This window comes from Pelodiscus sinensis, chromosome 31 (genome assembly GCF_049634645.1).
Source record: "Pelodiscus sinensis isolate JC-2024 chromosome 31, ASM4963464v1, whole genome shotgun sequence".
Classification (NCBI taxonomy): Eukaryota; Metazoa; Chordata; order Testudines; family Trionychidae; genus Pelodiscus; species Pelodiscus sinensis.
Genome location: NC_134741.1, coordinates 3,031,710 through 3,046,581, shown reverse-complemented (window position 1 = coordinate 3,046,581; position 14,872 = coordinate 3,031,710).

Genomic DNA, 14,872 nt, shown 5'->3' with positions numbered 1-14,872 from the left:
TTGAATAAATGTTATTCGATTCTATTGCATATGAAAAATGACTTTCAGCCTGTCTCCCTGAGTCCATCTGGGTATTTCCCTTAATATGGGCGTTTTCATTGCTTTGAAGAATACTGCTGTTAGAGATCCTATATCGTGGCATGTTCCAAAACAAAACAAATCACACGTCATCACTGGATTCCTGTAGCAGGTGGGTACGGCCACACTCCACCACATGGAAATCCTGACGGGCTCACTATACTGGTTACCTGGTGTAGTCTGGTCATCTTGGTGGAGCTTGGCTTGTTTTGCAAGGTATTTACAGGGCCCGAGGTCACCTCTTCCAAATGCTCTTTGCAGTAAAGCTGGAGGGAAATGGTTTTTATTTGTTTCAGCACAGTAGAAAAATGCTGAGTTAGAAAAACAGCCTGTTCCCAGATGCCTGAGAATCAGCTGAGCTACGTCCTCCATCCCTGAGGGGTTTTTACTCTCCTCGGCTCGAACACGTCTCGTACTGAGCCCAGACTGAACGGTGAATACACCGTCAATGGGCCCTGGGTGTGGGCCGCCCCTTTTCCTCCCACGTCTCTCACGAGAACACTCCAGTAGCTACGGTTGTGTGAGAAGATCTATAATAAGCAATGACGTTGAGCAGCAAAACCAAACCAATAACTTGTACTTTGGAAATAAAAAACACCAAGCCAGTGAAACATACACAGACGAGAGCCCTCGTCCAGTCATCACATGAAAGTGTGTTAGGCCTAATAAGGTGCTGTCCATGCACCACAGCCTCAGCCCCAGGAGCAGCTGCCGCATGGGCCTGGCCCCCACTCTCCCACTCAGCCCACCACCAACAACTTACTTTCCAAGGGGGGGGGGGAGGTGCTGCAGCGCAGCTCTGCTGAGGAGGTGGATGGGATTCAAATTCTTTGTATGCCCCCTGGAGGGAACTGAGGTTGCGACCTGTCCCTGGGCTCAAGGGGAAACATTGTCATTGCCAGGCAAGGACAAAATCTGGCTCTCATGGTGGAGGAAGGGTTTTGAAGTCTGGCCCATGTTTCTGGAAACTCCTGGAACCATCCCAGCTTTTACCCTTCACTAGAACCTCAAGAGATCCTGATGAAGCCGGGTCCATTCTCCACTGCTGCAGGGGTCAGAACAGGGAGTCAGGGATCCCGCCTCTGCTCAGGGTCTGCTCAGAGAGGTCTGGGTCGAGTGGACGGGCCGGAGCCCAACTAAACCCACTGACACAAACTCCAATTAACCTCCAGATTCATCCACCAGGGTCACAAGATCAACCCAAACAACCCCCTGTGAGGAGCCATCGTCCTCTGCTTTCATTTACCCCACAGCAAACCCCTGTGCTGCTTCTCCTGCCCCTCTAGGGGCTTCTCCAGCAGGACACACGGAGCCGGCAGGAATTCTCTGCTAGCAGCCAAGGGAGGGGCTGGGACGCCCCCTCCCCTGAGCCCCCAGGAGTTTGATTCCCAGGGAGCCCCAGGAGAGTCAGAGAAGGGAGCAGCTCCTTGTCCTGGGAGAGGTTTTTCTCTTTCTCCTCCACATCCACTTACAGTGCAAAACCGCCGCAGGGAGCAGTATGGGAATGAGGAGCTCAGAGCTTGTGTGCGCAGCACTGGAAGAAAAACAAGAGGTTCCATGTGACAAGGTGTGATGGAAAAACTGTGATTTGAAAAGGGAAAAGTGATGTTTGTGTGGCCGGTCACAGATCCCCAGGGATTATTTTCTGATTTAAAAACAATGAAAGAAAAACCAGTTTTCAATGCAGAGGAAGCTCTTCTTGCTTCTGTACCTTGCTACAAACTATACCAGGGTCAGCAACCTTTCCAAGGTGGAGTGCACAGATTTGATTTATTCACCTGTATGGATGGGGCTGAGGAACCGTGATGCTTTTAAAGTCCTACTTACAGCAGTGTCATTAATAAATAAATACAGATGCAGATCTTACCTTACAGTGTGAGCCTTGGCCTTGCTCTGCCTTGCCGAGTTCTCCAGTCTCAGGCTCGTGGTTTGATACTTTAGGCAGCACACACACCTCTGAGTGTTCAGTCGTTAACTGGCTCTGGGATGGACATATGTGAAAATGTCTGTTCACAGAGGTGTGTAGATCCAAAGGCTGAGCACCGTGAAAATGCTACTTTCTTCAAATAGTCAAATTTCACAGGCAGGACATTCCAACAGTCCATGGTAGTGACCCTGTAATCTGTCTTGGTAGCCTCAAGTGTGCACCACAGATCCATAAACTTCAAGTCCCTTTAGTCTAATCATTGCAATTCAATGAGCTGCATTTCAAAATCCTCAACACCCATCCACTGAAGCACTGTTGAATCCATGTCGCTGGCAGCAAAGTTGTCTGATATGATTAGAAAGGAAAACATCAGGCCACAATGTTGGAAAACTTGAAATGTGACAGAAAATTCTGAGGCGAGTTCTTGCCTGTACATTTTAATCTCAGCAATGCTGACAGTGCGATGTTTCAATAGTTCTTTCAGCTGTTGGAAACAGCGACAAGTTGAGGTGTCAATGTCCAGAGAAAAAATGGCAAATTTTGCAACAAATGCCTTCTCAATTTCAAAAAGTCTCAGAACAGTTTGGCCTGTGCCCTGCAGATGGAGGTTGAGTTTGTTTAGTTGTGGGTCATGTCAGCTAGAAACATTACTTGCATGAGCCATTTGTCATCATCCAGTTCGGGGTAGTTTTGACCTTTTTCTGGCAAAAAGATCTTGATGGCAGCAGAGGAGTCCACAAAGCACGTCCAAACCTTCCCACGGCCTAACCGACAAACACTGCTGGATGCAGAACGTCCTTGTATGCGCTGGCCACCTCCTCAAGCAGGGCTCGGAACTGCCGATGCATCAAGGCAGGTCAAGCAACAACAAAAGTCACCATCTTCACTGCTGTAGCCATCCCATTGTTAAGCTCAGAGTTAGAAATCTCGGCACAAAGATTTTATTGGTTAATAATACAATGAAAAATTACTGTTGGGTGGCCAACGTGTTCCTCAACGAGCCTTACAAATCCCTTCCATTTTCCCACCATAGCAGGGGCTATGCTTCAGGTGTCACAGAAAACATTTTTGTGATGTCAATTCCTCTTTCCTCAAAATGTTTAACAAACGTCTTTGCTGTATCTTCCCCTGTAGCGGTGCCATGTGTGGGCTTTAGACAGCACAGCTCTGCTCAAACTTTGTCTGAGGCCTAGTATCTTGCAAGAACTGCTAACTGTGGTATGTCGTTTATGCCCACATACTCACCAAGTGCAACACTGATACTGCTACATCTTTTATTGCCATTGTCTGCTAGTTATTAATGTTTCCTGCCATTTCACCCAAGTGCCTTGCTCCAACCTGGCAGATGAAGGCAAGTCTTTTATTCTGGAGATGGTTGTGTCTCTATTGGGCAAGCCATTAAACATAACATCCAAACAATTGAGAAAAGCCTCTTTTATATAATCTCTCTCTGTAAATGGCTTTCCATGTTTTGCAACACAAAGTGCGATTCTGTAACTTCCCTCTGTAGCTTGATTTTTACTGATAGAGAAGTTAGTGGAGATGCTGCTTTGCTTTTCGTACCTCATGATGGCCCATTCAATTGTCTCAGCTTTGTCTGCCTCATCCTTGACGTGTTTCTCATGCTCTGTCTGAAAACGTCGTAGGACACGTGATGTGCAGCAAACAGCGCTTTCACAACACAGAGCACACACAGTAAGGTCTGTAGGCTGAACTAACCCGTATTTGTCTGTCCAAGAAGGCTGATATGAGCGAACATCTCACTTTGCTTTCTTAGGAACTGCCATGAATTGCTGAGAATCGATTCCTCCTGCTGTCTCTTTGGATGGCTTTGCTTCTTCCCTCCCTCCGGCTTCTGCTACCTCTGAGTAACAGGAGGCTAGTGTACGTATGGGAAGCAGGGGTCTGTCAAAGAGCAATAGTTTTTCCAGTCATCACTCTGCATATGCAAAGAGCAATTGCTTTTTCAGGATATACAACACATATCCAGCCCTCATAGGGGCAAGAACTCGCCTGCTTGCAGCTGCAGCCCCCACTCTGATCCCTAGGCTGCCCACAGCTGCAACACCCCCTCCAGTTCCTAACCAGCCTGCGGATTCAACCCCTGATGGGGCAGCAACTCGCCCTCCGTGGCTGCAACACCTGCCCCCTCCAGTCACCAGGCTGCCTGTACCTTCAACAGCTCCCCATCCCCAACCAGCTCAACGCTTCAACACCCACTCCCCCCAGTCCCCAACCAGCTCACGACTTCAGCAGTCCCCAACCCACCTTCCCATGGCTTTAACATGCCATGGCAGCAACTCACCTGGCTGCCAGGTGTTCTAGGCCTGAATCACCATCCACCCCACAATGCGGCCTCAGCCCAGAAGCAGCCGACATCCCAACATGGCACTGGCTGCCTGCAGCTTCAACACCCCTCCAGTCCTCAACCTGCCTACTGCCCCCCAAACACAGCCCTGGGCTGTCCCCGTGCCCATCAGTGGGAGCAGCTTCCAGGAGCAGGAGGAGGGTGGGTGCTGCTGTGGAGGTGGGTGGGCTTAAGCTGTTTTTGCGTTGCCGCATAGGTCCACACATTAAAGGAGCAGTGGTGCAGGCTCCTGGCTTCCAGGGGAGATGGGGCAGGGCTGAGCTCCCGTTTGGTGTGCCAAGAAAAATTGGTCACTTGTGGCACACGTGCCAGGGGCTGCCGACCCCTGAACTAGACCCACTTCAAATTTTGTAACCTATTTGTGTCCTTGTGTCCCCATTTAATGTGGAGATTCCAAAAGCTCAGCAAGGGGGTGAGAGGAGGGACCCAGCCCAGCCAGTGAGCCCAGGGCAGAGTGTGAGAAAATTCAGTGGTAGCAAATTGTGATGAGGACGTAGCTCTTTGTGTCACCTCTCACCTTTGTCACCATCTGGTTGGGAGAAGGAAATTCGGCTGGACTGGAAATACACAGAATTGGCTCCCTCTGGATCAGGGGATGGGAAAGGGGCAAGGCAGAGAACAGAGACAGGGGAGCAAAAAAGAACATCCATGAATGTCAGTGAGAGGCAGCAGCAGCATTTTTCCCCATCACACTTCTGGAAAGGAGCAGCCCCAGGAGGCAGCTTCATTCCTCTTTCTCTTTCCACTTTTCACTGCCTTGTCTGTGTTTGGTGGTGGGGAGGTGCAGGCACAGCCACGTGTTGTGTAGACCATTGTAGCTCCTGGTGGGCAGCTGTGTTTCTCGTCTCTTGTTCTAGACCCATTTGACCACATTCAAGCAGTGCCTATATGTAGAGAATCAGCAAGCATAGTGCTTTGGCCGCATGACAGAGCGTCCCAAGGACGAAACCAAGCAAGAGTCCTGAGCCAACAATAACAACATCTGCCTGAGTCAATGACCTTCGAGAGTGCTGTGTTTGTGACTGGGAAAAAGCAGTTTGTGAAAAAGCAGTTTGTAAACTTTTAAGGGTATAAAGGTAGTTGTGATCTTGCAATAAAATGATTTCGTGCTTGCACCGGCCGGAGTCCGTGCCTTCATACACCACAAATGGTACCCGATACAGGGCTTGAAGTGAACGAGTGATTCAAACCGGTGGTGTACCCGCGGCTGGACAGAGGATAAGTTGTTGAGAGGAGCTCCCGAAATTACTGACATCACCTTTCGCAGGACGAACAGGTGAGCAGCCGCGGATAGAATAACAGAATGGGGCAGTCTGCCACGAAAGAGCAAAAACTGCAGCTTGAGATCTTGCAGCGCATTGTGAAGGAACAGAGGTTTAAGGTTCCCCCTGTACAGCTGGTTCAGCTGTTGGTTTGGATACGAGACCATTGCCCGTGGTTCCTGGAAGGGGGTTCTTATGATTTGATCTTCTGGGAGAAGGTGGGCAAGGAATTGAGAACCTCTGAACATCTTGCATTATCCCTCCCAAAAGGGATCATAGTAACGTGGCGAACTGTTTATACAGCCATACGGGCATTGCATCCCGCCGAGCGGGCCCTGAAGGAAGCGTCAGCAACATTTGATCCCAGGCCATATCAGGACCCAGAGGATCCCTCGTCCCCTCCCCCGAAACTCCCCGGGGAGGATTGTGAGCCAGTGTACGCCACGGTCCCGGTCTCCCCGGAGCCTGACGACTTGTGCCTCGGCCCTGAGGACAGTGAATCTGAGGACGGCGGGCCCGAGGACCCCTTTTGACACAGAGATGGCGGCGGTCGACGTAGGGGCTGACTTGTACCCGCCGCTCGAGCCCATCAAGGCCCTGGTGGCATCTGCGCCGACGGCAGAGCAAATTTTACAGACTCAGAGGCTACGAGCTGTTTCTCGGTCCTTGATTGTAGCCCCTCCGCCTTTTGCCCCAGCATTAGCTCCCACTTCTTCATACAGGTCCGCAAGCCACACGGTCGCTCCATATGGGCCCCCCTTGGTGGCGCCCTCGCATAATGAACAGGCAGGGGGTTTATCTGAATGCTGCCGTGAGGCTCTTCAGCGAGGAGATGTACAACTTCTACAAGCCTTTCCAATTGTGTATGCGCCCCAATGGCCCGCCCGACATGAGGCTTTGCCATATGAACTTGTAAAAGAGTTGTGCAAATCTGTGAAGGATTATGGATTACAGTCTTCTTATACGATGAATTTGGTTGTGGCTATTTCGGAGTCGTGTGTTGTGGCCCCGCATGGTTGGCGCCTGCTGCTTAGCCTGGTGCAGTATGCAGTTTGGGACACCGAGAATCGTGACAGTGTTACATCACAAGTTATGGATTATATTACCAATGGGATAAACGTTGGCATAGATGAACTCATAGGGCAGAGCCAATATGCTACTCCCCAGGCTCAGGCTCAGATGAATCGCTTGGTATTTACGCAAGCCACATCGCTGACCCTTCGAGCCTTATGACAGGTCCCTGATGCGGGCCGAAGGGACACATCTTTTGCTACGGTCCACCAGGGCCCCAGGAACCCTATGTGTCATTTTTGGATAGGCTCCAAACCGCCATACAACGACAAGTAGACTCGCCATACAACGACAAGGAGGCTCAGCACCTGTTGCTGTTTCAATTGGCTATCGAAAACACTAATATAGACTGCAGGAAGGCTTTGGACCCCCTGCGTAACAAGGTGAAAACTCTTTCAGAATTGATAAATTTGTAAAACCTGCACCCTAAGGGTTAAATGTGTCTTCCAAGGAAACTAATTATTGTTTTAAGAATTCAAACTCTGAAACGTCACTGTGTTTCTGTTCAAGGCTGAGTTGATAGCACTCTTGGCTTGCTTTCAGACCCAAGGTTGTGTGTGTCTGCAAACTGCCTGTCTGTTCTGAAAGGGGGGGCACTGTACCCCATAAGTAAGCCTGTAACATTGCATGTGATTCTTTTCAGGAAAAGAAAACCTTTTTGCTTGCTGGAATAGTAGTTAGCAAGCACCTTGTTCTAAGAGAGTTTCTGTGGCAGTAAAAAAAGCCTGGTCTGCAGTACAAGAGGGAAACTGAGGCATGCCACCTTTAACTTAATAATTAAACAATAAAGTAATTTACTCAAACCCTCTCAAGCTGGTGTTCAAAATAAAAGTATTCCATTGGGTAACAGCAGGCTGATCAAAAAGTAGCAAAAATCTGTAAAGAAAAAGTGTTCTAAAATATAATGCACCACCCCAATAGGGGTAGAAATGTTTTCTTGTCTTTCAGATCATCAGAAAGCGCTGGTGCCAGCTGAAGAAAAACAACAAACAACAACAACAAAAAACCATGGTTCTGTGTCATGACATAATAAGTTCGTGTTCTGTGTTCTGTCCAGATTTGTCTTGTGTGTCTTGTTTGTGATATATGTATTTCAAACGTTCTTGTGTGTACAATATTGTTTTTTTAATGAAAGAATAATTTAAGTCCCTTGAATAATCTTAACTTTGTGCTTTACACAGATGGTTTTTTTGCTTTTATAATTCTAGTGGAGTTTTAGTAGCAGGCTATGCAGTTTGTACTGTCTGGAATGTAATGAAATCTGCTCCTCTACCTGCTGTTTTTCCCTTCTCTCCTACGATCGCCAGCTCCTTTGCCATCTCTTTCAGAACTGTCCCTCCTGCAAGACCAAGCCCCAGAATCGGGAAAGCAGGAGTGGAGACTGGCAGGGTGCACCTTGCACCCAGAGCACTACTGATGCAGCTCTGTTGGCCACATTGTTGCCCCAGTGGTCTTGCTACCTCACCTTGCCTCCGTGCTCCCTGGATTGTCGCACGTTGGCAAAGGTAAAACAAAATTGGTTTGCTCCCAAATTCTCCCAAGCAGTCAAAGATTACTGTTTGGCTTGCCCTGTCTGCCAAGCCTACAACGTGGGTAAACCTGTAAAGACAGTCCCGGCAACCAGACCTCCACCTTTGGGACCATTTCTGAATTTACAAATGGACTTTATTTAATTGCCTAAATGTCAGGTTTTTTTGAATAATGTGCTGGTGATTGTTTGCTTGTTTTTGAGATGAGTAGAAGCTTATCCCTTCAGGAAAACTGATGCCATCACAGTGGCAAAGAAACTTCTAAATCATTACATCCCATCATGGGGAATACACCTTGTGATCTCCAGTGATAAAGGTACCCACTTTACTGGACAAATTGTTCAAAAACTGGCAAAGCACTACTCTACCAGACAAGCACTGCACTGTGCGCGACACCCGGAGAGCGCAGAAGCAGTAAAAAGATGAAACAGGATTTTAGAGAACAAACTTACTAAAATATGTGAGAACTCTGGCCTGTGTGCAAAATCTGGCTGCACTCTGCGACGGGACCCCGGTCCTAGCAGTAAAGTCATGGACGTTAAACCTTTTCTCAGCACACACACACACACTGCCCTGACCGTCGGCTGACACATGGGTAGAAGCACTCCCGATTGCCCTAATGAGCATGAGAGCCACTCCTAATCGGAAAACTGGACTCAGTCCACATGAAATTGCATGTGGCCGACCTATGAAATTGTTAAGCAACCCAAAATTAACCTGGCTGATGCCACGCTTGTTAAAAGAAGCCTAGTCAAGTATTGTCAGGAACTTATGAGGTGTGTACAGTCTTATCATTCACAGATTAAGGACGCCTTCCAGGAGGACCCGACTGAGCCGTGCCATAAACTACAACCAGGAGACTGGGTTTGCGTGAAAGTTCACCAATGAAAGACTGCCCTGGAACCCAGGTGAAAAGGTCCCTACCACGTCCTTCTGACCACCCATACTGCTGTAAAGTGCAAGGGATTGCCCACTTGGATTCATGCCTCTCACTGCCAACTGGTTCCAGCGCCTACAGAGGTTAGCCCCAACAAGGATCACTGCAGACCTGGTACCGGAGACCCAGGTCCAGAAGTAGACAGAGATCAACGCAGGCTTGGTACCGGCAATCCAGGCCCAGAAGCAGATGAACCTGAGAGACCAAGGCTAAGGTACCAGCTGCGGCCCAGAAGAACCTGCCAGCGATAGGTGAAGCAAACTATGAAGTCCTGAAGAACAGCCAGCATGAGGCTAGACAAACAATTCATGTTGAGCTTATGCTTAATCTTATCATAGAATCATAGGACTGGAAGGGACCTCAAGAGGTCATCGAGTCCAGCCCCCCGCCCTCAAGGCGGGACCAAGCTCCGTCTACACCATCCCTGACAGATGTCTATCTAACCTGTTCTTAAATATCTCCAGAGAGGGAGATTCCACCACCTCCCTTGGCAATTTATTCCAATATTTGACCACCCTGACAGTTAGGAATTTTTTCCTAATGTCCAATCTAAACCTCCCCTGCTGCACTTTAAGCCCATTACTCCTGGTCCTGTCCTCAGAAACCAAGAGGAACAAATTTTCTCCTTCCTCCTTGTGACACCCTTTTAGATATTTGAAAACCGCTATCATGTCCCCCCTTAATGTTCTTTTTTCCAAACTAAACAAGCCCAGTTCATGAAGCCTGGCTTCATAGGTCATGTTCTCTAAACCTTTAATCATTCTTGTCGCTCTTCTCTGTACCCTTTCCAATTTCTCCACATCTTTCTTGAAATGTGGCGCCCAGAACTGGACACAGTACTCCAGCTGAGGCCTAACTAGTGCACAGTAGAGCGGCAGAATGACTTCACGAGTTTTGCTTACAACACACCTGTTGATACAACCTAGAATCATATTTGCTTTTTTTGCAACAGCATCACACTGTTGACTCATATTCAACTTGTGGTCCACTATGACCCCTAGATCCCTTTCCGCCATGCTCCTTCCTAGACAGTCGCTTCCCATCTTGTATGTATGGAACTGATTGTTCCTTCCTAAGTGGAGCACTTTGCATTTCTCTTTATTAAACCTCATCCTGTTTACCTCTGACCATCTTGTTTTTAATACCTAGCAGTTATAACCTATATGGTTCAAATGTGTTTATGCTTTTAATGAACCAAGAAACAAAAAAGGGGGAATCCAGTGGGAATGACCCCACAGGAGCGTTTGGACAAAGCTATGTATGTGTTAAACTTTTTAAATCTTTCTGATTTGTCTTTCACGGCAGCACAGCGCCACTTTGGGCAAGACTCTGCATGGCCGGAGCGGCCACAGGTTTACTACAGACACCTGGAATCCGGACAGTGGCAAGGTCCCGTACCATTAATCACGTGGGGATGTGGGTATGCATGTGTTTCTCTTCCCTCAGGTCCCTACTGGCTTCCTGTGTGATTTGTTAAGTCAGCCAGGATTGGTACGCCATCGGCGCAAGAGATTCAACTCAAGAATGAAGGGACCGCTGCCGATCCGTAGCGACAAATCCATGACGGTCACCGCTGCGTTTCTGTGGTTCCTGTGGAGCGGTTTCTGTGTGCATACTGCAACAGCACATTTGTATTGGGCGCACATCATTGATCCCCCCGTATTCAGGCCTGTGACGTGGTGGGATCCCTCACCGCCCATCAGTAACAATGGTACCGATTGGGTGGGAGGGGTGTGGATACCCCCTACAGTGGAACAAGAAATCGAGGTCGTTAATGTTACCAATGTTACCTTTGTCACTGACCTCCCACCGCTTTGCTTTTCTACCCTTCATGACTCAGGTTGCATGCAGTGCAGCCACAGTTGCATCTAGTGGCGCGGGAGCACGACGGAAGAGTTAACTATACCTTACTGAGCATTCCCGGGATGCACAGAAGCAGTAATGACTCGTGGGAGCCATACGCCCCCGATTTGCCCGGCTGCATGATAAAGAGGATATCAGCAGACGCGGCACCAGTTTGGCAAGCATGTCGTGGATGCAGCCCCCTGGTACTCCGGGGCAAATTCGGCACGGTTGTGGATTGGAGCCCTCACGGTATGCTGTGGGATAAAGTGGACAATCGCACTGTCCCCTTCGGCCGGTATAATCATAGCCTTTCATGGCATGGGGAAGGCTCTGCCGGTCCTGTGTTACAATTTATTACTAATGGGGATAACGCCACGGCCTCCATGTTACATAAGGGGGTGTGGCAGATAGGGTTAGCATTTATGGGTTATAGTTTAGGGAATTTGATTTTAGAGAATTATGTATCTAACTATATTAAGCAGCAAGATAATAGTGTTATGGTTTGTACTTCGCATCCATATGTTTTTGCCTTGGCACAAAATGCAAGTTTTAAGAGATGTAAATTTTCCCATTCTTGTTATTCTGTTATGTTGTCTGAGGTGCGATATAAGTCCTGCATCTCCATGAGTGATTATGTAACCTTTGTGTTCCCTCTTCGACGACGCCCTGAGTTATGGATTCCTGTTAATCTCACATGAGACTGGGAAGGAGATAGTGGTTTTGGCCATCTTACAAGGTTGCTGCAGGAGGAGATTACTAACACTCGTAGACGTACGAAGCGATTTTTGGGGTGGTTGATTTTTGCTCTTGTGTCGGCAATTATTATTCTTGCTTCTGCCACTGCTGCTATTGCCTCTTTAACTCAGTTGGTTAAGACAGCAAAAATGGTAGGGGAAGCTCTAATAAACGTTACACGGGAATTCCAAACGCAGCAGACCATTGATGAAGAGATATTGGCGCGGCTTGAGGCCCTAGAAGCCGCAGTCATTTGGCTTGGTGATAGGCATGCAGCCTTAAAGACTAGGTTGTCTCTGCATTGTGATTGGGAGCACACTGCTGGAGGTCTCTGTGTGACATCCCTCCCCTGGAATTCATCAGTTCATGATTGAAACCTTGTTAAACACCATTTACAGGGTGCCTTTGATGTTTCTTTATGTTCTCATGTTAATTCTTTGCATGTTCAATTAAAGAACCAAATTCAGCAATTGCAAGAATTAACCACACAAAAGGTTTTTGCTACTTTGCAATCTGATTTATCTTGGCTTAATCCTACTACGTGGTTTTCTGGATTAAATTTGTGCATGTGGGTGTTTATTGGACTTGCTAGTGGGCTTCTTATTGTGCTTTTTATAATTCTTTCTTTATTTTTTTCTTGTATTCGTTCTGCTCAGAAAGTTGAGGCTCGTGTAATGACAATTTTACTTATTAATGGTATTGCTTTGTATAAAAGAGGGGGAGATGTAGAGAATCAGCAAGCATAGTGCTTTGGCCGCATGACAGAGCGTCCCAAGGATGAAACCAAGCAAGAGTCCTGAGCCAACAATAACAACGTCTGCCTGAGTCAATGACCTTCGAGAGTGCTGTGTTTGTGACTGGGAAAAAGCAGTTTGTGAAAAAGCAGTCTGTAAACTTTTAAGGGTATAAAAGGCAGTTGTGATCTTGCAATAAAATGATTTTGTGCTTGCACCGGCCGGAGTCTGTGCCTTCATACACCACACCTATATGGTAACAGCTACCCAGCAAATCAGGGTGTATCTAAAGTGACTCTGGTGGGATTTGAACCCACGAACTCTGAAGGAGTGGCCTGACTCACACTAAGCAGCATAGGTTAGAAAGACAACATGTGTTCTATTGTGCCACAGAGCCCCACATGCAGCCTGGTCTGATATCTTCTCTCTGCTTTGCATCATGACAATTGCTGGGGTAGAAAAAAGGGAAGAGCTGGGCTGGCTGGGAACTGAGTCCAGCCTGACTGCTTGGATGGCAGATGGGGATAGAATCAAAGAGCAGAAAATCCTCTTTTACGCTCCTAGGCTATGTCTCCACTACAATGCTATCTTGAGATACCTGAGTATCCCAAAATAGCCATCCTGTGCCTTAACAAAAGGCCTATTATTTCACACGTGCAATATTCCAACAGCCCAGTAAACCTCATTCCATGAGGAGTAATGGACATTTTAGAATAGCAGATTATTTCAATATTTGGCTCTGTGTAGTATGAATTGCTTCTAGGCTGAAAGTGCAAGTGAAAGAAGGTATCACCCACCATGGGGCTTGAACCCATGACCCTGAAATTAAGAGTCTCATGTGCTAATGGAGCTAGCAAAGCTAGGTACAAGGCTTCTACTAATGCCCTGTGACAGGCTAGCCAGTGCCAAGTGGTCTCAAGTGCCTGACTCAAGGCTCTGTCTTGCCCCCCAATGGGGTGTTCTGGTTTCCGCGTCTCTCTGGCCTGCCCAGCAGCTCTGCACAGAGGTGCCCTCTGAGGGCGGGAATTCTCTCCTAGTGCCACAGGGCGGGGCTGCTCCCACGCACGGGGAGCTCAGAGTGTTCTGCTGGGTGGGACAGGCTCTGAGCTTTGCCACTTGCCAGCACGCTGCCCTCAGGGATCAGACACAGTGCGGAGCCTCTTCCCCCGGCTTCTGGCAGTCTGGGGTGTGTGCGCCCTGAGGGAGAGGCTGGACCTTTGGGCCTGGGCATCCCTTGACCCCTGCTGTGACATTCAGTGTAAGGGGCTGGTAAAGGTAAGGTAAAGGTTTATAAAGTATTTATTAATAACTTGGGTGCCACATCCAAAGAAGCCACATGAATTCAGTACCGCTGCACAACACAAAATTAATTCTGCTCATGGGAGGAAACCCTTAGGCTATGACTACACTGGCGGCATCTTGCGCAAGGGTTTTTGTGCAAGAAGTCTTGTGCAAGAACACGTCCACACTGCCATGTGCGAGCTGTGCTTTTGCACAAGAGCATCCATGGCAGTGTGGATGCTCTCTTGCACAAGAAAGCTCTGATGGCCATTTTAGCCAGAGGGGTTTCTTGCGCAAGAAATCACTGCTGAGCATCCACACTGCCCTCTTGCGTAAGAGAGCTTACACCTGTTAGAAAGGAGCGTAACTCTTGTGCAAGACACCCTCTCTTACCATGCCGTACTGTACATTTCCTTGCGCAAGAGCAGGCGGGCAGTGTGGAAGCTCTGCAGATTCTTGCGCAAGAACGACGGTATTTGCGCAAGAAACCATGAGTGTAGACATAGCCTTTGAGGAAACACTTCCCCCAATCTCTCTGCCCTCGAGTTAATGTCACACACATTGGGTTAATGCAATTGCAGGATAGTTGCATGGGGGGGGGTTGGTGGGGGCCAAACTAATCCCTGTTAATAGGAGGATGGTGGGAAAAGTCCTTCAAGAGGGGTGACATGACACCTTTTACTTCTGGTCATGTGTCTATCTTGACCCGAGCATGTTACCTCCAGTGGCGTGGTTAATGGGGGTCAGGGGGTGTGGCTAATGGGACACCACCAAAAATTATACAAACCTGCTGCCCCTGCCCGGAAGTGTGCCGGGCACGCTATGGAAGGGGGTGTCGGCCCTGAAGGAGGAGTGCAGCGGTTGTGTGTGCCACAGGAGGAGTGAGTTGAGCTGTGGGAGGGGTGTTAGCTACCTCCTGGGCTTTGCGGGGCAGGTAGCTGTATGTTTCTGGTCCCCCTGTTGAAACTTTTATGTGCGGTGTGTGGTGTTATGTTTTTTTTTTTTTTTTGCTCAACCAAAATTGCTACGGGGCCCCGTCAAAATTGTTCGAATTGGGCCCCACACTTCCTAAAGCCGGCCCTGTGGGGGGGGGGGCGGGAGGAGA